This window comes from Anopheles moucheti, chromosome 3, assembly GCF_943734755.1.
Source record: "Anopheles moucheti chromosome 3, idAnoMoucSN_F20_07, whole genome shotgun sequence".
In the NCBI taxonomy this organism is placed as follows: Eukaryota; Metazoa; Arthropoda; class Insecta; order Diptera; family Culicidae; genus Anopheles; species Anopheles moucheti.
Genome location: NC_069141.1, coordinates 8,311,647 through 8,329,376, shown reverse-complemented (window position 1 = coordinate 8,329,376; position 17,730 = coordinate 8,311,647).

Here is a 17,730-nt window from a genome sequence, read left to right as displayed (position 1 = left end):
CATCTTGTCCGCCATCTTGTCCGCCATCTTGTCCGCCATCTTGACCGCCATCTTGGCCGCCATCTTGTGTCCGCCATCTTGTCCGCCATCTTGTCAGCCATCTTGTGTCAGCCATCTTGTCTGCCATCTTGTCAGCCATCTTGTGTCAGCCATCTTGTCCGCCATCTTGTCCGCCATCTTGTCCGCCATCTTGTGTCCGCCATCTTGGCCGCCATCTTGTCCGCCATCTTGTCCGCCATCTTGGCCGCCATCTTGTCCGCCATCTTGTCCGCCATCTTGTCCGCCATCTTGGCCGCCATCTTGTCCGCCATCTTGTCCGCCATCTTGTCCGCCATCTTGTCCGCCATCTTGTCCGCCATCTTGTCCGCCATCTTGTCCGCCATCTTGTCCGCCATCTTGTGTCCGCCATCTTGTCCGCCATCTTGTCCGCCATCTTGTCCGCCATCTTGTCCGCCATCTTGGCCGCCATCTTGTCCGCCATCTTGTCCGCCATCTTGTCCGCCAACTTGACCGCCATCTTGGCCGCCATCTTGGCCGCCATCTTGTCCGCCATCTTGTGTCCGCCATATTGTTTCCGCCATCTTGTATCCGCTATCTTGTCCGCCATCTGGGCCGCCATCTTGTCCGCCATCTTGTCCGCCATCTTGTGTCCGCCATCTTGTCCGCCATCTTGGACAACATCTTGTCCGCCATCTTGTCCGCCATCTTGGCCGCCATCTTGTCCACCATCTTGTCCGCCATCTTGGCCGCCATCTTGTCCGCCATCTTGTGTCCGCCATCTTGTCCGCCATCTTGTGTCCGCCATCTTGTCCGCCATCTTGTGTCCGCCATCTTGTCCGCCATCTTGTCCGCCATATTGTCCGCCATATTGTGTCCGCCATCTTGTCCGCCATCTTGTCCGCCATCTTGTCCGCCATCTTGGCCGCCATCTTGTATCCGCCATCTTGTCCGCCATCTTGGCCGCCATCTTGTCCGACATCTTGTGTCCGCCATCTTGTGTCCGCCATCTTGTCCGCCATCTTGTCCGCCATCTTGTCCGCCATATTGTGTCTGCCATCTTGTCCGCCATCTTGTCCGCCATCTTGTCCGCCATCTTGTCCGCCATCTTGTCCGCCATCTTGTCCGCCATCTTGTCCACCATCTTGGACGCCATCTTGTCCGCCATCTTGTCCGCCATCTTGGCCGCCATCTTGTCCGCCATCTTGTCCGCCATCTTGTCCGCCATCTTGTCCGCCATCTTGACCGCCATCTTGGCCGCCATCTTGTGTCCGCCATCTTGTCCGCCATCTTGTCAGCCATCTTGTGTCAGCCATCTTGTCCGCCATCTTGTCCGCCATCTTGTCCGCCATCTTGTCCGCCATCTTGTCCGCCATCTTGTGTCCGCCATCTTGGCCGCCATCTTGTCCGCCATCTTGTCCGCCATCTTGGCCGCCATCTTGTCCGCCATCTTGTCCGCCATCTTGGCCGCCATCTTGTCCGCCATCTTGTCCGCCATCTTGTCCGCCATCTTGTCCGCCATCTTGGCCGCCATCTTGGCCGCCATCTTGGCCGCCATCTTGTCTGCCATCTTGGCCGCCATCTTGTCCGCCATCTTGTCCGCCATCTTGGCCGCCATCTTGTCCGCCATCTTGTCCGCCATCTTGTCCGCCATCTTGTCCGCCATCTTGGTCGCCATCTTGTCCGCCATCTTGGCCGCCATCTTGTCCGCCATCTTGTGTCTGCCATCTTGTCCGCCATCTTGTCCGCCATCTTGACCGCCATCTTGGCCGCCATCTTGGCCGCCATCTTGGCCGCCATCTTGTGTCCGCCATCTTGTCCGCCATCTTGTCAGCCATCTTGTCCGCCATCTTGTCCGCCATCTTGTCCGCCATCTTGTCCGCCATCTTGTCCGCCATCTTGTCCGCCATCTTGTCCGCCATCTTGTCCGCCATCTTGTCCGCCATCTTGTGTCCGCCATCTTGGCCGCCATCTTGTCCGCCATCTTGTCCGCCATCTTGTCCGCCATCTTGGCCGCCATCTTGTCCGCCATCTTGTGTCTGCCATCTTGTCCGCCATCTTGTCCGCCATCTTGGCCGCCATCTTGTCCGCCATCTTGTCCGCCATCTTGACCGCCATCTTGGCCGCCATCTTGGCCGCCATCTTGGCCGCCATCTTGTCCGCCATCTTGTCCGCCATCTTGTGTGCGCCATCTTGTCCGCCATCTTGTCCGCCATCTTGGCCGCTATCTTGTCCGCCATCTTGGCCGCCATCTTGTCCGCCATCTTGTCCGCCATCTTGTCCGCCATCTTGTGTCCGCCATCTTGTGTCCGCCATCTTGTGTCCGCCATCTTGTCCGCCATCTTGTGTCCACCATCTTGTCCGCCATCTTGTCCGCCATCTTGTCCGCCATTTTGTCCGCCATCTTGTCCGCCATCTTGGCCGCCATCTTGTCCGCCATCTTGTGTCCGCCATCTTGTCCGCCATCTTGTGTCCGCCATCTTGTCCGCCATCTTGTGTCCGCCATCTTGTCCGACATCTTGTGTCCACCATCTTGTGTCCGCCATCTTGTCCGCCATCTTGTCCGCCATCTTGTCCGCCATATTGTGTCTGCCATCTTGTCCGCCATCTTGTCCGCCATCTTGTCCGCCATCTTGGCCGCCATCTTGGCCGCCATCTTGTCCGCCATCTTGTCCGCCATCTTATCCGCCATCTTGTCCGCCATCTTGGCCGCCATCTTGTCCGCCATCTTGTCCGCCATCTTGGCCGCCATCTTGGCCGCCATCTTGTCCGCCATCTTGTCCGCCATCTTGTCCACCATCTTTTCCGCCATCTTGTGTCCGCCATCTTGGACGCCATCTTGTCCGCCATCTTGTCCGCCATCTTGGCCGCCATCTTGGCCGCCATCTTGTCCGCCATCTTGGCCGCCATCTTGTCCGCCATCTTGTCCGCCATCTTGTCCGCCATCTTGTCCGCCATCTTGTCCGCCATCTTGTCCGCCATCTTGTCCGCCATCTTGTCCGCCATCTTGGCCGCCATCTTGTCCGCCATCTTGGCCGCCATCTTGTGTCTGCCATCTTGTCCGCCATCTTGTCCGCCATCTTGGCCGCCATCTTGTCCGCCATCTTGTGTCCGCCATCTTGTCCGCCATCTTGTGTCAGCCATCTTGTCCGCCATCTTGTCCGCCATCTTGTCCGCCATCTTGTCCGCCATCTTGTCCGCCATCTTGTGTCCGCCATCTTGGCCGCCATCTTGTCCGCCATCTTGTCCGCCATCTTGTCCGCCATCTTGGCCGCCATCTTGTCCGCCATCTTGTGTCTGCCATCTTGTCCGCCATCTTGGCCGCCATCTTGTCCGCCATCTTGTCCGCCATCTTGTCCGCCATCTTAACCGCCATCTTGGCCGCCATCTTGTCCGCCATCTTGTCCGCCATCTTGTCCGCCATCTTGTGTCCGCCATCTTGTCCGCCATCTTGGACGCCATCTTGTCCGCCATCTTGTCCGCCATCTTGTCCGCCATCTTGGCCGCCATCTTGTCCGCCATCTTGTCCGCCATCTTGGCCGCCATCTTGTCCGCCATCTTGTGTCCGCCATCTTGGACGCCATCTTGTCCGCCATCTTGTCCGCCATCTTGCCCGCCATCTTGTCCGCCATCTTGTCCGCCATCTTGTCCGCCATCTTGTCCGCCATCTTGTCCGCCATCTTGGCCGCCATCTTGTCCGCCATCTTGGCCGCCATCTTGGCCGCCATCTTGGCCGCCATCTTGTGTCCGCCATATTGTGTCCGCCATATTGTGTCCGCCATCTTGTCCGCCATCTTGTCCGCCATCTTGTCCGCCATCTTGTCCGCCATCTTGTCCGCCATCTTGTCCGCCATCTTGTCCGCCATCTTGGCCGCCATCTTGTCCGCCATCTTGGCCGCCATCTTGTCCGCCATCTTGTCCGCCATCTTGGCCGCCATCTTGTCCGCCATCTTGGCCGCCATCTTGTCCGCCATCTTGTGTCCGCCATCTTGTCAGCCATCTTGTGTCAGCCATCTTGTCCGCCATCTTGTCCGCCATCTTGTCCGCCATCTTGTCCACCATCTTGGACGCCATCTTGTCCGCCATCTTGTCCGCCATCTTGGCCGCCATCTTGTCCGCCATCTTGTCCGCCATCTTGTCCGCCATCTTGTCCGCCATCTTGACCGCCATCTTGGCCGCCATCTTGTGTCCGCCATCTTGTCCGCCATCTTGTCAGCCATCTTGTGTCAGCCATCTTGTCCGCCATCTTGTCCGCCATCTTGTCCGCCATCTTGTCCGCCATCTTGTCCGCCATCTTGTGTCCGCCATCTTGGCCGCCATCTTGTCCGCCATCTTGTCCGCCATCTTGGCCGCCATCTTGTCCGCCATCTTGTCCGCCATCTTGGCCGCCATCTTGTCCGCCATCTTGTCCGCCATCTTGTCCGCCATCTTGTCCGCCATCTTGGCCGCCATCTTGGCCGCCATCTTGGCCGCCATCTTGTCTGCCATCTTGGCCGCCATCTTGTCCGCCATCTTGTCCGCCATCTTGGCCGCCATCTTGTCCGCCATCTTGTCCGCCATCTTGTCCGCCATCTTGTCCGCCATCTTGGTCGCCATCTTGTCCGCCATCTTGGCCGCCATCTTGTCCGCCATCTTGTGTCTGCCATCTTGTCCGCCATCTTGTCCGCCATCTTGACCGCCATCTTGGCCGCCATCTTGGCCGCCATCTTGGCCGCCATCTTGTGTCCGCCATCTTGTCCGCCATCTTGTCAGCCATCTTGTCCGCCATCTTGTCCGCCATCTTGTCCGCCATCTTGTCCGCCATCTTGTCCGCCATCTTGTCCGCCATCTTGTCCGCCATCTTGTCCGCCATCTTGTCCGCCATCTTGTGTCCGCCATCTTGGCCGCCATCTTGTCCGCCATCTTGTCCGCCATCTTGTCCGCCATCTTGGCCGCCATCTTGTCCGCCATCTTGTGTCTGCCATCTTGTCCGCCATCTTGTCCGCCATCTTGGCCGCCATCTTGTCCGCCATCTTGTCCGCCATCTTGACCGCCATCTTGGCCGCCATCTTGGCCGCCATCTTGGCCGCCATCTTGTCCGCCATCTTGTCCGCCATCTTGTGTGCGCCATCTTGTCCGCCATCTTGTCCGCCATCTTGGCCGCTATCTTGTCCGCCATCTTGGCCGCCATCTTGTCCGCCATCTTGTCCGCCATCTTGTCCGCCATCTTGTGTCCGCCATCTTGTGTCCGCCATCTTGTGTCCGCCATCTTGTCCGCCATCTTGTGTCCACCATCTTGTCCGCCATCTTGTCCGCCATCTTGTCCGCCATTTTGTCCGCCATCTTGTCCGCCATCTTGGCCGCCATCTTGTCCGCCATCTTGTGTCCGCCATCTTGTCCGCCATCTTGTGTCCGCCATCTTGTCCGCCATCTTGTGTCCGCCATCTTGTCCGACATCTTGTGTCCACCATCTTGTGTCCGCCATCTTGTCCGCCATCTTGTCCGCCATCTTGTCCGCCATATTGTGTCTGCCATCTTGTCCGCCATCTTGTCCGCCATCTTGTCCGCCATCTTGGCCGCCATCTTGGCCGCCATCTTGTCCGCCATCTTGTCCGCCATCTTATCCGCCATCTTGTCCGCCATCTTGGCCGCCATCTTGTCCGCCATCTTGTCCGCCATCTTGGCCGCCATCTTGGCCGCCATCTTGTCCGCCATCTTGTCCGCCATCTTGTCCACCATCTTTTCCGCCATCTTGTGTCCGCCATCTTGGACGCCATCTTGTCCGCCATCTTGTCCGCCATCTTGGCCGCCATCTTGGCCGCCATCTTGTCCGCCATCTTGGCCGCCATCTTGTCCGCCATCTTGTCCGCCATCTTGTCCGCCATCTTGTCCGCCATCTTGTCCGCCATCTTGTCCGCCATCTTGTCCGCCATCTTGGCCGCCATCTTGTCCGCCATCTTGGCCGCCATCTTGTGTCTGCCATCTTGTCCGCCATCTTGTCCGCCATCTTGGCCGCCATCTTGTCCGCCATCTTGTGTCCGCCATCTTGTCCGCCATCTTGTGTCAGCCATCTTGTCCGCCATCTTGTCCGCCATCTTGTCCGCCATCTTGTCCGCCATCTTGTCCGCCATCTTGTGTCCGCCATCTTGGCCGCCATCTTGTCCGCCATCTTGTCCGCCATCTTGTCCGCCATCTTGGCCGCCATCTTGTCCGCCATCTTGTGTCTGCCATCTTGTCCGCCATCTTGGCCGCCATCTTGTCCGCCATCTTGTCCGCCATCTTGTCCGCCATCTTAACCGCCATCTTGGCCGCCATCTTGTCCGCCATCTTGTCCGCCATCTTGTCCGCCATCTTGTGTCCGCCATCTTGTCCGCCATCTTGGACGCCATCTTGTCCGCCATCTTGTCCGCCATCTTGTCCGCCATCTTGGCCGCCATCTTGTCCGCCATCTTGTCCGCCATCTTGGCCGCCATCTTGTCCGCCATCTTGTGTCCGCCATCTTGGACGCCATCTTGTCCGCCATCTTGTCCGCCATCTTGCCCGCCATCTTGTCCGCCATCTTGTCCGCCATCTTGTCCGCCATCTTGTCCGCCATCTTGTCCGCCATCTTGGCCGCCATCTTGTCCGCCATCTTGGCCGCCATCTTGGCCGCCATCTTGGCCGCCATCTTGTGTCCGCCATATTGTGTCCGCCATATTGTGTCCGCCATCTTGTCCGCCATCTTGTCCGCCATCTTGTCCGCCATCTTGTCCGCCATCTTGTCCGCCATCTTGTCCGCCATCTTGTCCGCCATCTTGGCCGCCATCTTGTCCGCCATCTTGGCCGCCATCTTGTCCGCCATCTTGTCCGCCATCTTGGCCGCCATCTTGTCCGCCATCTTGGCCGCCATCTTGTCCGCCATCTTGTGTCCGCCATCTTGTCAGCCATCTTGTGTCAGCCATCTTGTCCGCCATCTTGTCCGCCATCTTGTCCGCCATCTTGTCCACCATCTTGGACGCCATCTTGTCCGCCATCTTGTCCGCCATCTTGGCCGCCATCTTGTCCGCCATCTTGTCCGCCATCTTGTCCGCCATCTTGTCCGCCATCTTGACCGCCATCTTGGCCGCCATCTTGTGTCCGCCATCTTGTCCGCCATCTTGTCAGCCATCTTGTGTCAGCCATCTTGTCCGCCATCTTGTCCGCCATCTTGTCCGCCATCTTGTCCGCCATCTTGTCCGCCATCTTGTGTCCGCCATCTTGGCCGCCATCTTGTCCGCCATCTTGTCCGCCATCTTGGCCGCCATCTTGTCCGCCATCTTGTCCGCCATCTTGGCCGCCATCTTGTCCGCCATCTTGTCCGCCATCTTGTCCGCCATCTTGTCCGCCATCTTGGCCGCCATCTTGGCCGCCATCTTGGCCGCCATCTTGTCTGCCATCTTGGCCGCCATCTTGTCCGCCATCTTGTCCGCCATCTTGGCCGCCATCTTGTCCGCCATCTTGTCCGCCATCTTGTCCGCCATCTTGTCCGCCATCTTGGTCGCCATCTTGTCCGCCATCTTGGCCGCCATCTTGTCCGCCATCTTGTGTCTGCCATCTTGTCCGCCATCTTGTCCGCCATCTTGACCGCCATCTTGGCCGCCATCTTGGCCGCCATCTTGGCCGCCATCTTGTGTCCGCCATCTTGTCCGCCATCTTGTCAGCCATCTTGTCCGCCATCTTGTCCGCCATCTTGTCCGCCATCTTGTCCGCCATCTTGTCCGCCATCTTGTCCGCCATCTTGTCCGCCATCTTGTCCGCCATCTTGTGTCCGCCATCTTGGCCGCCATCTTGTCCGCCATCTTGTCCGCCATCTTGTCCGCCATCTTGGCCGCCATCTTGTCCGCCATCTTGTGTCTGCCATCTTGTCCGCCATCTTGTCCGCCATCTTGGCCGCCATCTTGTCCGCCATCTTGTCCGCCATCTTGACCGCCATCTTGGCCGCCATCTTGGCCGCCATCTTGGCCGCCATCTTGTCCGCCATCTTGTCCGCCATCTTGTGTGCGCCATCTTGTCCGCCATCTTGTCCGCCATCTTGGCCGCTATCTTGTCCGCCATCTTGGCCGCCATCTTGTCCGCCATCTTGTCCGCCATCTTGTCCGCCATCTTGTGTCCGCCATCTTGTGTCCGCCATCTTGTGTCCGCCATCTTGTCCGCCATCTTGTGTCCACCATCTTGTCCGCCATCTTGTCCGCCATCTTGTCCGCCATTTTGTCCGCCATCTTGTCCGCCATCTTGGCCGCCATCTTGTCCGCCATCTTGTGTCCGCCATCTTGTCCGCCATCTTGTGTCCGCCATCTTGTCCGCCATCTTGTGTCCGCCATCTTGTCCGACATCTTGTGTCCACCATCTTGTGTCCGCCATCTTGTCCGCCATCTTGTCCGCCATATTGTGTCTGCCATCTTGTCCGCCATCTTGTCCGCCATCTTGTCCGCCATCTTGGCCGCCATCTTGGCCGCCATCTTGTCCGCCATCTTGTCCGCCATCTTATCCGCCATCTTGTCCGCCATCTTGGCCGCCATCTTGTCCGCCATCTTGTCCGCCATCTTGGCCGCCATCTTGGCCGCCATCTTGTCCGCCATCTTGTCCGCCATCTTGTCCACCATCTTTTCCGCCATCTTGTGTCCGCCATCTTGGACGCCATCTTGTCCGCCATCTTGTCCGCCATCTTGGCCGCCATCTTGGCCGCCATCTTGTCCGCCATCTTGGCCGCCATCTTGTCCGCCATCTTGTCCGCCATCTTGTCCGCCATCTTGTCCGCCATCTTGTCCGCCATCTTGTCCGCCATCTTGGCCGCCATCTTGTCCGCCATCTTGGCCGCCATCTTGTGTCTGCCATCTTGTCCGCCATCTTGTCCGCCATCTTGGCCGCCATCTTGTCCGCCATCTTGTGTCCGCCATCTTGTCCGCCATCTTGTGTCAGCCATCTTGTCCGCCATCTTGTCCGCCATCTTGTCCGCCATCTTGTCCGCCATCTTGTGTCCGCCATCTTGGCCGCCATCTTGTCCGCCATCTTGTCCGCCATCTTGTCCGCCATCTTGGCCGCCATCTTGTCCGCCATCTTGTGTCTGCCATCTTGTCCGCCATCTTGGCCGCCATCTTGTCCGCCATCTTGTCCGCCATCTTGTCCGCCATCTTAACCGCCATCTTGGCCGCCATCTTGTCCGCCATCTTGTCCGCCATCTTGTCCGCCATCTTGTGTCCGCCATCTTGTCCGCCATCTTGGACGCCATCTTGTCCGCCATCTTGTCCGCCATCTTGTCCGCCATCTTGGCCGCCATCTTGTCCGCCATCTTGTCCGCCATCTTGGCCGCCATCTTGTCCGCCATCTTGTGTCCGCCATCTTGGACGCCATCTTGTCCGCCATCTTGTCCGCCATCTTGCCCGCCATCTTGTCCGCCATCTTGTCCGCCATCTTGTCCGCCATCTTGTCCGCCATCTTGTCCGCCATCTTGGCCGCCATCTTGTCCGCCATCTTGGCCGCCATCTTGGCCGCCATCTTGGCCGCCATCTTGTGTCCGCCATATTGTGTCCGCCATATTGTGTCCGCCATCTTGTCCGCCATCTTGTCCGCCATCTTGTCCGCCATCTTGTCCGCCATCTTGTCCGCCATCTTGTCCGCCATCTTGTCCGCCATCTTGGCCGCCATCTTGTCCGCCATCTTGGCCGCCATCTTGTCCGCCATCTTGTCCGCCATCTTGGCCGCCATCTTGTCCGCCATCTTGGCCGCCATCTTGTCCGCCATCTTGGCCGCCATCTTGTCCGCCATCTTGTCAGCCATCTTGTGTCAGCCATCTTGTCCGCCATCTTGTCCGCCATCTTGTCCGCCATCTTGTCCGCCATCTTGTCCGCCATCTTGTGTCCGCCATCTTGGCCGCCATCTTGTCCGCCATCTTGTCCGCCATCTTGTCCGCCATCTTGGCCGCCATCTTGGCCGCCATCTTGTCCGCCATCTTGTGTCTGCCATCTTGTCCGCCATCTTGGCCGCCATCTTGTCCGCCATCTTGTCCGCCATCTTGTCCGCCATCTTGACCGCCATCTTGGCCGCCATCTTGTCCGCCATCTTGTCCGCCATCTTGTCCGCCATCTTGTGTCCGCCATCTTGTCCGCCATCTTGGACGCCATCTTGTCCGCCATCTTGTCCGCCATCTTGTCCGCCATCTTGGCCGCCATCTTGTCCGCCATCTTGTCCGCCATCTTGTCCGCCATCTTGGCCGCCATCTTGTCCGCCATCTTGTCCGCCATCTTGGCCGCCATCTTGTCCGCCATCTTGTCCGCCATCTTGTCCGCCATATTGTGTCCGCCATCTTGGCCGCCATCTTGTCCGCCATCTTGTCCGCCATCTTGTGTCCGCCATCTTGTCCGCCATCGTGGCCGCCATCTCGGCCGCCATCTTGTCCGCCATCTTGTGTCCGCCATCTTGTCCGCCATTTAGTCCGCCATCTTGTCCGCCATCTTGTCCGCCATCTTGGCCGCCATCTTGGCCGCCATCTTGTGTCCGCCATCTTGTCCGCCATCTTGTCCGCCATCTTGTCCGCCATCTTGTCCGCCATCTTGTCCGCCATCTTGGCCGCCATCTTGTCCGCCATCTTGTCCGCCATCTTGTCCGCCATCTTGTCCGCCATCTTGTCCGCCATCTTGTCCGCCATATTGTGTCCGCCATCTTGTGTCCGCCATCTTGTCCGCCATCTTGTCCGCCATCTTGTCCGCCATCTTGTCCGCCATCTTGTGTCCGCCATCTTGTCCGCCATCTTGTCCGCCATCTTGTCCGCCATCTTGTCCGCCATCTTGTGTCCGCCATCTTGTGTCCGCCATCTTGTCCGCCATCTTGTCCGCCATCTTGTCCGCCATATTGTGTCTGCCATCTTGTGTCCGCCATCTTGTCCGCCATCTTGTCCGCCATCTTGGCCGCCATCTTGTCCGCCATCTTGTCCGCCATCTTGTCCACCATCTTGGACGCCATCTTGTCCGCCATCTTGTCCGCCATCTTGGCCGCCATCTTGTCCGCCATCTTGTTCGCCATCTTGTCCGCCATCTTGTCCGCCATCTTGACCGCCATCTTGGCCGCCATCTTGTGTCCGCCATCTTGTCCGCCATCTTGTCAGCCATCTTGTGTCAGCCATCTTGTCTGCCATCTTGTCAGCCATCTTGTGTCAGCCATCTTGTCCGCCATCTTGTCCGCCATCTTGTCCGCCATCTTGTGTCCGCCATCTTGGCCGCCATCTTGTCCGCCATCTTGTCCGCCATCTTGGCCGCCATCTTGTCCGCCATCTTGTCCGCCATCTTGTCCGCCATCTTGGCCGCCATCTTGTCCGCCATCTTGTCCGCCATCTTGTCCGCCATCTTGTCCGCCATCTTGTCCGCCATCTTGTCCGCCATCTTGTCCGCCATCTTGTCCGCCATCTTGTGTCCGCCATCTTGTCCGCCATCTTGTCCGCCATCTTGTCCGCCATCTTGGCCGCCATCTTGTCCGCCATCTTGTCCGCCATCTTGTCCGCCATCTTGACCGCCATCTTGGCCGCCATCTTGGCCGCCATCTTGTCCGCCATCTTGTGTCCGCCATATTGTTTCCGCCATCTTGTATCCGCTATCTTGTCCGCCATCTGGGCCGCCATCTTGTCCGCCATCTTGTGTCCGCCATCTTGTCCGCCATCTTGGACAACATCTTGTCCGCCATCTTGTCCGCCATCTTGGCCGCCATCTTGTCCACCATCTTGTCCGCCATCTTGGCCGCCATCTTGTCCGCCATCTTGTGTCCGCCATCTTGTCCGCCATCTTGTGTCCGCCATCTTGTCCGCCATCTTGTGTCCGCCATCTTGTCCGCCATCTTGTCCGCCATATTGTCCGCCATATTGTGTCCGCCATCTTGTGTCCGCCATCTTGTCCGCCATCTTGTCCGCCATCTTGGCCGCCATCTTGTATCCGCCATCTTGTCCGCCATCTTGGCCGCCATCTTGTCCGACATCTTGTGTCCGCCATCTTGTGTCCGCCATCTTGTCCGCCATCTTGTCCGCCATATTGTGTCTGCCATCTTGTCCGCCATCTTGTCCGCCATCTTGTCCGCCATCTTGTCCGCCATCTTGTCCGCCATCTTGTCCGCCATCTTGTCCACCATCTTGGACGCCATCTTGTCCGCCATCTTGTCCGCCATCTTGGCCGCCATCTTGTCCGCCATCTTGTCCGCCATCTTGTCCGCCATCTTGTCCGCCATCTTGACCGCCATCTTGGCCGCCATCTTGTGTCCGCCATCTTGTCCGCCATCTTGTCAGCCATCTTGTGTCAGCCATCTTGTCCGCCATCTTGTCCGCCATCTTGTCCGCCATCTTGTCCGCCATCTTGTGTCCGCCATCTTGGCCGCCATCTTGTCCGCCATCTTGTCCGCCATCTTGGCCGCCATCTTGTCCGCCATCTTGTCCGCCATCTTGGCCGCCATCTTGTCCGCCATCTTGTCCGCCATCTTGTCCGCCATCTTGTCCGCCATCTTGGCCGCCATCTTGGCCGCCATCTTGGCCGCCATCTTGTCTGCCATCTTGGCCGCCATCTTGTCCGCCATCTTGTCCGCCATCTTGGCCGCCATCTTGTCCGCCATCTTGTCCGCCATCTTGTCCGCCATCTTGTCCGCCATCTTGGTCGCCATCTTGTCCGCCATCTTGGCCGCCATCTTGTCCGCCATCTTGTGTCTGCCATCTTGTCCGCCATCTTGTCCGCCATCTTGACCGCCATCTTGGCCGCCATCTTGGCCGCCATCTTGGCCGCCATCTTGTGTCCGCCATCTTGTCCGCCATCTTGTCAGCCATCTTGTGTCAGCCATCTTGTCCGCCATCTTGTCCGCCATCTTGTCCGCCATCTTGTCCGCCATCTTGTCCGCCATCTTGTCCGCCATCTTGTCCGCCATCTTGTCCGCCATCTTGTGTCCGCCATCTTGGCCGCCATCTTGTCCGCCATCTTGTCCGCCATCTTGTCCGCCATCTTGGCCGCCATCTTGTCCGTCATCTTGTGTCTGCCATCTTGTCCGCCATCTTGTCCGCCATCTTGGCCGCCATCTTGTCCGCCATCTTGTCCGCCATCTTGACCGCCATCTTGGCCGCCATCTTGGCCGCCATCTTGGCCGCCATCTTGTCCGCCATCTTGTCCGCCATCTTGTGTGCGCCATCTTGTCCGCCATCTTGTCCGCCATCTTGTCCGCCATCTTGGCCGCTATCTTGTCCGCCATCTTGGCCGCCATCTTGTCCGCCATCTTGTCCGCCATCTTGTGTCCGCCATCTTGTGTCCGCCATCTTGTGTCCGCCATCTTGTCCGCCATCTTGTGTCCACCATCTTGTCCGCCATCTTGTCCGCCATCTTGTCCGCCATTTTGTCCGCCATCTTGTCCGCCATCTTGGCCGCCATCTTGTCCGCCATCTTGTGTCCGCCATCTTGTCCGCCATCTTGTGTCCGCCATCTTGTCCGCCATCTTGTGTCCGCCATCTTGTCCGACATCTTGTGTCCACCATCTTGTGTCCGCCATCTTGTCCGCCATCTTGTCCGCCATCTTGTCCGCCATATTGTGTCTGCCATCTTGTCCGCCATCTTGTCCGCCATCTTGTCCGCCATCTTGTCCGCCATCTTGTGTGCGCCATCTTGTCCGCCATCTTGTCCGCCATCTTGTCCGCCATCTTGGCCGCTATCTTGTCCGCCATCTTGGCCGCCATCTTGTCCGCCATCTTGTCCGCCATCTTGTCCGCCATCTTGTGTCCGCCATCTTGGACGCCATCTTGTCCGCCATCTTGTCCGCCATCTTGGCCGCCATCTTGTCCGCCATCTTGTCCGCCATCTTGGCCGCCATCTTGTCCGCCATCTTGTCCGCCATCTTGGCCGCCATCTTGTCCGCCATCTTGTCCGCCATCTTGTCCGCCATCTTGTCCGCCATCTTGTCCGCCAGCTTGTGTCCGCCATCTTGTCCGCCATCTTGTGTCCGCCATCTTGTCCGCCATTTTGTCCGCCATCTTGGCCGCCATCTTGTCCGCGATCTTGTCCGCCATCTTGTCCGCCATCTTGGCCGCCATCTTGTCCGCCATCTTGTGTCCGCCATCTTGTCCGCCATCTTGTCCGCCATCTTGTGTCCGCCATCTTGTCCGACATCTTGTGTCCGCCATCTTGTGTCCGCCATCTTGTCCGCCATCTTGTCCGCCATCTTGTCCGCCATATTGTGTCTGCCATCTTGTCCGCCATCTTGTCCGCCATCTTGTGTCCGCCATCTTGGCCGCCATCTTGGCCGCCATCTTGTCCGCCATCTTGGACGCCATCTTGGACGCCATCTTGTCCGCCATCTTGTCCGCCATCTTGGCCGCCATCTTGTCCGCCATCTTGTCCGTCATCTTGTCCGCCATCTTGTCCGCCATCTTGGCCGCCATCTTGTCCGCCATCTTGGCCGCCATCTTGTCCGCCATCTTGGCCGCCATCTTGTCCGCCATCTTGTCCGCCATCTTGGCCGCCATCTTGTCCGCCATCTTGTCCGCCATCTTGGCCGCCATCTTGTCCGCCATCTTGTGTCCGCCATCTTGTCCGCCATCTTGTCCGCCATCTTGTGTCCGCCATCTTGTCCGACATCTTGTGTCCGCCATCTTGTCCGCCATGTTGGCCGCCATCTTGTCCGCCATCTTGTCCGCCATCTTGTCCGCCATCTTGTCCGCCATGTTGGCCGCCATCTTGTCCGCCATCTTGTCCGCCATCTTGTCCGCCATCTTGTCCGCCATATTGTGTCCGCCATCTTGTCCGCCATTTAGGCCGCCATCTTGTCCGCCATCTTGGCCGCCATCTTGTCCGCCATCTTGTCCGCCATCTTGGCCGCCATCTTGTCCGCCATCTTGTGTCCGCCATCGTGGCCGCCATCTTGGCCGCCATCTTGTCCGCCATCTTGTGTCCGCCATCTTGTCCGCCATTTAGTCCGCCATCTTGTCCGCCATCTTGTCCGCCATCTTGTCCGCCATCTTGGCCGCCATCTTGGCCGCCATCTTGGCCGCCATCTTGGCCGCCATCTTGTCCGCCATCTTCGCCCCCATCTTTAAGGGGAAGGGGGGGAGGGGGATGGAAGATGGTACCTCTTGAACAACATGCTCTCCTGGTATCGGAAATCTGAAAACAGCTGGTTTGTATGAAAAGTTAGTGTATAAACATTGCATACCTTACGGCGGAAATTTGGTTGCAAAGTTAGTGTATAAACATTGCATACCTCACGGCGGAAAATTGGTTGCAAATTTCGTGTATAAACATTGCATACTTTACGGCGCAGTACCAGGAGCTACCTCTTCCGTGGATGCTCTCCTGGTACTATACATTCAAAAACTGGTAGTTTTCGAAGAAATTTTTCACGACCAAAGGGAAAGTTAGTGTTTAAACATTGCATACCTTTCGGCGGTTTTCCAGCACAATTGCTTTCGTCCAACGGGAATGTTAGTCTTTAAATATTGCATACCTTTCGGCGGTTTTCGACCAAAATTGCTGTACAAGAAGCTACCTCTTCCGTGGATGCTTTCCTGGTATCGGAAATCGGAAAACAGCTGGTTTTGTATGGAATTTTGTGCCAGCCGACGGAAAGTTTGAGCGTGATGAAGGATGCCTTCCGTTTTATTGATCTTACTTATTAGCGATCGTTCTCACGTGTTTGATAGTATGCAATAGCAATTGTGATGGGCAAATTTGTCCCAAGCTGCAGATGTCACCTCTGGAAAAGCATGCTTTCCTGGTATCGGAAATCTGAAAACAATTGTGTGCGCGACTACGGCATAGTGGTTTTCACAGTTGCCCAGTTGATTCTGGCATTGGGCAAATTTGTCAGCATTTTGTCAACTCTAGTGGCACATATTAATGTGAATTTCGATCGTTCGCTAGATTTTCGCGTATTAAGTTTGATGCTCCAATTTTAGGTCGGTTGTCCGTGCGTCAAAAAATCCAAGAATTTCTGGGCCGATCTCTTCGCTCATTGTGAAGACACTTGCGATCATTTCGTCACATTTACACTTGCACATTTACATCAGTATGAAACACACTGTGTGCTCCTCAGGCACAATTTGATAGTCAGTAGCAAATTATAGGGATACAACACCACAAAGCACTCATTAATTTTTCTCAAACAAACTGAGTTTCAATGCAAAAAAAACGAGACCGCTTTCAGCACGCACGACAATGTTTAAGCAAGACAATTATGATAGGTTCTTCACTGAACACATCGTTTTTATATCCATGCATACTTGATTTCTTCAAGTATCTTTTTTCGTGTTCTTTTTTTAATTTAGATCAACGATTTCGCAGTGATGATCTTAAACCGTATGGATTTAGAATTGAAAATTTTAGAACAATTTCAGTCTAACAACGATGCAAATGTTACCGAGATTACAACAATGTAGTTTGAACAGTATTCTACACGGGGATTCTAATAATCAAGAAAGACAGAAATGGTCGTAGTACACTTACAGATTGTGTCAATAATAACATCATTACCGGCTTGCAAACTTGCAGAAATTGTGACAATCGAAATACTAAACACAATACTCCACCACAATACTGTTTCGAAACACGTAGGCTGGACATTTTCACGGTTCAATCGGGGAGAGAAAATAATACCACACCACGAGTATCGCAATGGCAATAGCTTGCGAATATTGCGGAAGTGGAAATAAGCATGTTTTCTATTCTAGCATCTAATGGTAGGATCATTTACGAACAGATGAAATAATTCCGTTCAAGAAATAGAATACATGAATAGGTTGAAGTAAAAGGGCATATAAGGGTTTACGGGGCGGCCAGATGGTGTATTTGTAGTGCAGTCAGTCTGTACAAGATAGGACCACGGAAAAGTTTCATTTGGACCACCAAACCTCCGTACGCAGCACTGACTATCCTACGGGTAAATAAAGTAAAAAAATAGAAATGGTAGGTTTAAACATCCTAAAGATGTCGTGCCGATAAAGAAGAAGGAGTTTGAATACACTGCATACTTCTCTTGCGTAGCCGTGTAACCGGGCCGATATAGCTAATCAAATAAAAAAAAATTATCTAACCAAGGATAATCAATTTTCTACATTTTTAATAAGATTTTATGCTAAAAATTAACTCTGCTGCTAAATTTCCAAAACTCGCACAATCGGCACAAGTTGTTTGGGGCCCTCAACACGGCAAGGCCCTAGGCGACCGCCTACTCCGCCTACCGTTTGATCCGCCGCTGACTAAACTGGTAGCTTTCGAAGCGATTTTGCGGTGGTTTTCGTGCCAAATTGCTGTACTAGGTGCTACCTCTTCCGTGGATGTTCTCCTGGTACTAAACTGGTAGCTTTCGAAGCGATTTTGCGGTGGTTTTCACCCAAAATTGCTGTACTAGGTGCTACCTCTTCCTTGGATGCTCTCCTGGTACTAAACTGGTAGCTTTCGAAGCGATTTGGCGGTGGGTTTCGAGCCAAATTGTTGTACTAGGTGTTACCTCTTCCGTGGATGCTCTCCTGGTACTAAACTGGTAGCTTTCGAAGCGATTTTGCGGGGGTTGTCGCGCAAAATTGCTGTACCAGGTGTTAACTCTTCCGTGGATACTCTCCTGGTACTAAACTGGTAGCTTTCGAAGCGATTTTGCGGGGGTTGTCGCGCAAAATTGCTGTACCAGGTGTTAACTCTTCCGTGGATACTCTCCTGGTACTAAACTGGTAGCTTGGTATGGCGGACAAGATGGCGGACAAGATGGCGGACAAGATGGCGGACAAGATGGCGGCCA